The following is a 6,535-nucleotide window of genomic DNA, read 5'->3' as shown; positions in this document are numbered from 1 at the left end:
GGTTCTGTTTTCAAGTCCCTTTGATACCGGCTCAAGACAAGGTTGACGTAAGGGAAGCCATATTGTAGAAAAGAAGCTCTATTGTAACTTTGAATGACCTCTGACAAACTAACCCAGCTGGATCTGCACCCTCCAGGAGATCTAACTGCTCTGTAGATTTTACCACCCCTGCTTGTACATGTACCTCCCAGCTGCGATAAGATGATAACTTTGTTCTTTTGAGTTCCTTAGGAATGTGATAACCCCCGAACAGAGAACCTATGCTGATAGCCATCATCAGTGAAAACTGAAAGATCTGGTGTGGCACTCCCGGTCTGTAACACCAGAAGGTCAACGTTGCTAACCCCCTCCCCTATAACCCAATGGCCTATATATCTGCTGTAAGATTTCGTGCCCCCTTAAGATGGTTCTTTTGGACATGAGTTGGCCATCTTCCCTCTTGCTAGCAAGCTTAATAAAAAGTCCATTTTCTCTTACCACCTTGCCTCTTGACCATTGGCATGTCTTGTGGTGAGCAGAAGGCCCCAAGTTGGGCGGTAACACCTTGTTGGAATTTGTTGGATAAGGAAAGTATAAATCTGAAAAATACAGGATATCTTTGATGGATTTTGGAGAGTTGAAACATTTATACAGCCCCTTAGAAAATAGGAGCCAGGTAAAGACTTTTTCTTGGCTAACAAGTATAGCAATTGCCCAGGTCTGAGATGATACTAGACTAAGCAGAGACTGAGAAGCGAAACTTAATGTGTTTCTCTCAGTGACAGGGCAGCCCTGGGCATCATCCCTGCGTCCCTCCTCCTCCACAGCAGTTATCCTGGTTTTCTCACTACTGCACCCCTTTATTCCAGCAGCCTTGTATATTGACTCATAGAGGCACCCACTACCGAGGCCAGCCTCCCTGCCTCTCTCCCTTGGAAATCTAGACAGAACTTGTACCATAGAACAGTCAGGATGGCTCCTGGGGCTTCATTATTACGAACACAATTTTGGTGAGAACAATCTAGAGGGTACATCTTTGCATTCACCCTTAACTGTTTCTTTAGTACATGTTCTCTAGAAGAGGAAATGCTTGGACAAAAGCATTTTTAAAACATTTGCCGAATTACAATCCAAACAGCTAGTACCAATTTACATTTGCATGGGAATATCTACTTCCCCACACCCTCGTGGCAGATGTGGCAAGGGTTGTTGGCAATTATCTTTTGTATTTAATTGGACATTGACTGTTTTGTAATTTTGAAAATTTCTATATTTTACACAAGTTTTTTTAAAAAATAAAGTTCAGTTCTAAAATAAGGAAGCAGTTCTTTGCAATTTCTGGGCAGCAGCAGAATTTCAGTGAGCAGCAGGGCCTCAACTAGGGTGGGGCAAGTGAGGCACAATACTAGGTGCACAATTCAAGCAGGGCGGGGGTGGGGACCAAAAAACTCAGCTGTCAAGATAAACAAAAAATAATGTGTCAACAAATAACAGGCATAAACTGCAAGAGACGCAAAAAGTTTCTTTGAGGTCTCAAAAATTGCAATTTGGGGAGCACAGATTCAGCCAGAAACCTGAATAGTGTCCCCCATGGGGAGTAAAAGTCAGGAGCTTTTAAAGGCAAAGAAGGGAGGTTGTATTACAAGGACTTTTAATTGGAGTTGGAGGCAGAGAGCTGGTCTCGGCTAAACATTGACTGACTATTGATTCTATCTTCAGAAAGCCCACGATCCTCAGTCTCTATGATCGGGACGTCTGTTCTCCTCCTGACTTCTCAAACAATTGCTTGTAAAACAATCGCTGTTTCGGCCCAGTCCAAAGATTTGGCCCAGTCCGAGGTTCAAGACAGCAAAGCAGTTTCTCTGGAAAGGCAGGTCTGACTCCATTTTAAAATGGCTCCACTATAGTCAATTTTGATAAATGCAATATTTTAAAAAATAAAAACTAATGCAAAAAAAAAATCCATGATAAACAAAGTATCAAAATTTTCCATAAGAGGATTTGACCCTGCACAACTGCATGACTGCCTCACCCCTTCACACCAGTCTTTGCCTAGATTCTAACTTAAAGGACCCTTGAACTACATCTGCACAATCTCTTTAATCCCTTCATCCAATTACATCACCACTCAGTAGTTTAAGGACACACTCACATCATAGAATAAAAATCAGTTTTTGGTTCCACATTCTGAGAAGAGGGGCCAGGACATAACAGGTGTATCCAAAAATCTGAGCAGGGGTTTCCAGGTCTGGTCTTTACTTGGGTGTGAGGCATTCTTTCTATTGGATTCTGGACTCTTGACCTCTGTCAGAAAGGCACTGGCTCTTCCTCACAGTGACTTTGCTGTGTGGCCAATGTTGGAGGGGAGCAGGGAAGGAAATCTTTGATCAGCCTGAAAGTGAATCTGAACCCCAGCACTCTAGCACCTCATTCTTTCTAGACCTCTGAGAAGCAGTTTCCACCACTCCCTGGCTCCCTCATTCCTTCCCCCTTATCAGGGTCCAGTTCACCCCTGGGCCCTCAAAGCAATAAGGAGGTGACTCATGTCTCTGGCTACCTGGAGGTGGAATCAGTAATCATGCTATGTATGGGCTGGCAGACTCTTCCCCACTGAGGGCAGTGATAGAACCTTCTGGTCTCTGCTTCTCTAACAGCCTTGGGGCAGCCACTTCAGGACTCACAATTAATCCCAAATGCCTCGCATTCTCACAGTTGGCGACAAACACAAACATTAACGTGACTCCCTTCCTGTCTGACATGTACAAGTTCCAGTGGTCTCAGCTGCCCCAGAGTAACCAGGGTGGTAGGACAGCTCTCCAGCTGCACTAGCTTCACTGAGGGCACCAGATACGGCTCCTCCTTTCCTCCTACAGAGGCTGGGGCCCATTCTAGATCTTTCTTTCTCTAAAGAACATCAGGCCTGTGGGTGTTGTATTTATTAAGTAATTGATGCTTCATGTTCTTAAACAGACCGGGATAGTGCTCTATCTTTCTTATTTAATAGCTTTTTTATTTGAGCTTATTTACTCACTTATTTAATAGTTTTATCTTATTTAATAAAAAGGAAAAAGTTTTATCTTTCTTATTTACTAAAAGAGAAAAAGTCCAAAAGCAGGGACTTAAGACCCCCATGCGGTGGACAATGACCTGTTTAAAATTATACTAGGGAAGAATAATAACTAAAATATACGGAAAATATAACAAGTGAGAAAATTAATAGAACATTATGTACAATATAACCATATCTCAAGAATGAATTTGAAGGGACTGGAAGGGTAATGCTAACGTTCTCTTTTTTCTCTGGGTGCTGGATACACGAGTGTTAGCATTTCCTGAAAATTCACGGGCAGTTCTCCGTATGCGTGCTCTCCGTCAGCTGCGAGTTCAAAGATATATTTGGGATGTTTATGTAGCCAGTAAAAACCTGCGAAAAGAAATGCAGCGCATCAAAATAGTAGCAGTAGTTACACTGGATGGTGGGATGTTCAATGACTAACTCTCTTCCAGATACTGTTCTGACTTTCCTCAAGGAAAATGTTTCCTTTTATAGTTTAAAAATAACAAAACTGTCGCGTTTTTCCAGCTTGTGGACCAAGCCGACTATTTCCTGGCCAGGGAGCCGCCCACGCCCTTCCCTCCTCGTCGGGGGCTCGGGGAGGGGGTCGGGGGGCGCCCCGGGCCGCGGGGGCTCGGCCACCTCGCGCCGTGTCCCCCGAGCCTCACGGCGCGGCCGCCGCCAGCCGGGGAGGAGGCGCCGAGGCCGGGCGACGGACGCCGCACGAAGTTCGGGGCCGCCGCCCCTCTCCCCGCCGCCCCCAGCCCGGCCCGGCGCCCCCTCAGCCCCCGCCGCCCCCCACGTGACGCCCAGACGCGGAGGCCGGCCCGAGTCCCCGCCGCTGGTGGCTCCCCTGCGGCGCCGCACTCAGGCTCGGAGGCCCCGGAGGCGCCTGCTGCCCCAAACCCGAGCGGCGAGACGCTGGCGCTCCTTCCGCTTCTAAACCGGGCCGGGCTCCGGGGAGGAGGCGCGCTCCGCTGGGGGCTGCCGCGCGGCGGGCCCCGCGGCACAGCGAGGCCTTTAGCGACGCAGACGCGCGTAGTCTCCGTGACCTCGTGGCGCAATGGTAGCGCGTCTGACTCCAGATCAGAAGGTTGCGTGTTCAAGTCACGTCGGGGTCAAAACCGACTTTTTTCCTTCCCCGATCACAGAGGAAGTGTAACGAGCGGAGGAAAAGCCATTAATGAGAAATGTGGCCTCATGCAAGATCTGTTATCCATCCAACAGGACAGAAAACCCTGCTCTTTTTCCTTTGGTCGACAAGATATATAAACATGTCACTGCGACAGGAAGAGGTTCCTTCTGGCAACCGACAGGAGGCGCCACCTCAAGCCTCAGGGTGACCCCGAGGGAGAGGGGACTGACCCCGCCTGCGCACAGGCGTAGCCCTGCCCACCTCCGTCCGTTCTCGGGTTACCGGCCTCCTCCCACCTCCCCACCCCACCCGCCTCCGCAAAGCCACGCCCACTTCTCCCCTCCCCCAATCACTCGGGGCCCTTCAGAACACCTCCTGCTCCAGGATTAAATTGTCTCTGGAGGGTTCGCACGTCCAGAAAGGCGACCCTCCGTTCCAAGAAGGATTGGTGCCCTTTGCATATGTCTCCTGGCTTGCCTTGACCATCTTTTTTTTTCTCTCTGCCCCGGATGTTCCCTCTGGTGGTCATTCTCACCATCTGGATTGTTCCCCACTCTCAAAGGCTCTGAATTTCTCCACAGCCATAAGGCCTGGCTATTCACATCTATGTTGTCTGTTAATAGTTCAAAACAAAACAAAACAAAAACGAAAAAGCTCCACCTGTCCACCAGTAGAGGGATGTGTAGAAAAAGAGCAAGTTGCATAAAAATTTTAAAAACAAAAAAATTAAAACACATACTCTATATGCTGGTGGATACATACTTAATAGTACCAATATTAAAACTATGGATGAGAATTATACAGACCAACTCTAGGGCAGTGATTTCCTCCGGGACATGAGGAGGAAGAAGGGATAGAGACAGATTCTTACTTTTTTTTCTTCTTTTTAATGAACATAGCCAAAACGTCAATAGTTGTTAAATCTGGTTAAAGAGTTCGTGGGACCAAATATTATGAAACATGGGTTTCAGGTTGGAATTCACTTTACATGCATAATCCAAAACCTCTGTAGGGGAAGGGGGAGAATCTACCTCTGCCCTTTCCCTTAAGGTTTTTATGGCTGGCCAAATAATCAACAAGACAGGTTAGCAGGAGAAAATAATACCAAGTTTAATAACATGTATACATGGGAGAAACTCAGAAATGAGCAGCTCATCCTTCTGTCTAAGCTGCTTGCTTAAGTATTGCAGCTAAAGGCGAGGAAGGTGTTTCGGGTGGGTAGTGGTCTGGGATTTCAGAGGGGAAGAAGATAATTCACATGGAGATAGAAATGCCAATGCTTCTCTGACAACTCTTTTCAGGGCCACCTATAGAGAATGTGGCCAGGGAGAGACAGAATTTTTGATAAGGGGGGCTTGGTGCCTTTCCTATTGTAACATCTATTTTACATTATATTACAGCCGTCATGATAATAACTCCTTTCTGAAACAGATCTTTTATTTTAAATTCTTTAGGCAGTTTGGGAGGGGAGACTCAAATGTTCTTCCTGAGTTTTCTGAGTCTTTATTGTCTTCAGCTCGAAATAATCCGCATACCAGAGTGGTGCATCTTGGGGTGGCCTGCCCTGAGCACCATCACCTCCAAGTCAAGAAATTAATTTACAACTTCCTAAATTGGTAGGACCCACAGCATGCTGACAGAAGTAGAGGTAAATTCCCTGTGAAAGAAATACACCCTCAAAACAGGCCTTTTGGTTTTCCCACATATGAAGTTCCAGTCAAAATTTTCTCATTATACGTTTTAAAAGAAAATTAATTGAGAGAGAAGATCTTATGAGTAAGAACCAGCAAAATCAGATCCGTAGACTTCATATTTGGCGATTATCAGATACAGAATGCCCAATGGATATGTTTACTCTTCTAGAAATAAAAGAGGGGACTAAAAAAATGACGACAGATCAAGAGACAGTAAAAATTGTTACCACACAAAAATGGGGTTCTCTTACCTGATGTGCATAAACAAGCCAATTAATTCTGGCATTGGCTTTTGGAAAAAGAGATCAGCCTCATTCTGGGAGATCAGTCTGCAGGGAGACAGCAGGCGTGTGCCCTCAGATCTGTCCCCTTGACTCAAGATTTGGGGCAAAATGCAAAGTTCAGGAGAACAGGCTGGCACATGGAAATCCTGGTGGGACAGGTTTTGATTGGTGGGCTTCAAGCATTTTAGGTAAAGTTCTAAACATTTATGATGAAGTTCTAAACGTTTATGATGAGGTTCTAAGCTTTTACGGTGTTATGAGAGGTTCGGGGATTCAATCGGAGATATAAAAGAAACTTTCCACTCCAAACAAATGGACTGAAGGTATATTTTATTATATAGAGGAGAGTAAAGGCGATAGTCCACAAACAGATCCAAATAGGTCAAAT

At 46.0% G+C, this 6,535-nt stretch overlaps 1 non-coding gene across 1 annotated transcript; it reads left to right on the top strand.

Annotated features, from left to right (window-relative positions):
• Positions 1-4,083: 4,083 nt before the first annotated feature.
• TRNAW-CCA (transfer RNA tryptophan (anticodon CCA)) lies at positions 4,084-4,155 on the top strand. Its single transcript has one exon. It is a non-coding gene; the product is annotated as a tRNA-Trp (tRNA).
• Positions 4,156-6,535: the final 2,380 nt, after the last annotated feature.

This window comes from Ceratotherium simum, chromosome 16 (genome assembly GCF_057802395.1).
Source record: "Ceratotherium simum simum isolate JZ-2026a chromosome 16, ASM5780239v1, whole genome shotgun sequence".
Classification (NCBI taxonomy): Eukaryota; Metazoa; Chordata; class Mammalia; order Perissodactyla; family Rhinocerotidae; genus Ceratotherium; species Ceratotherium simum.
Note: the sequence above shows the minus strand (reverse complement) of the source record. Positions and strands in the feature narration are given on the sequence as shown.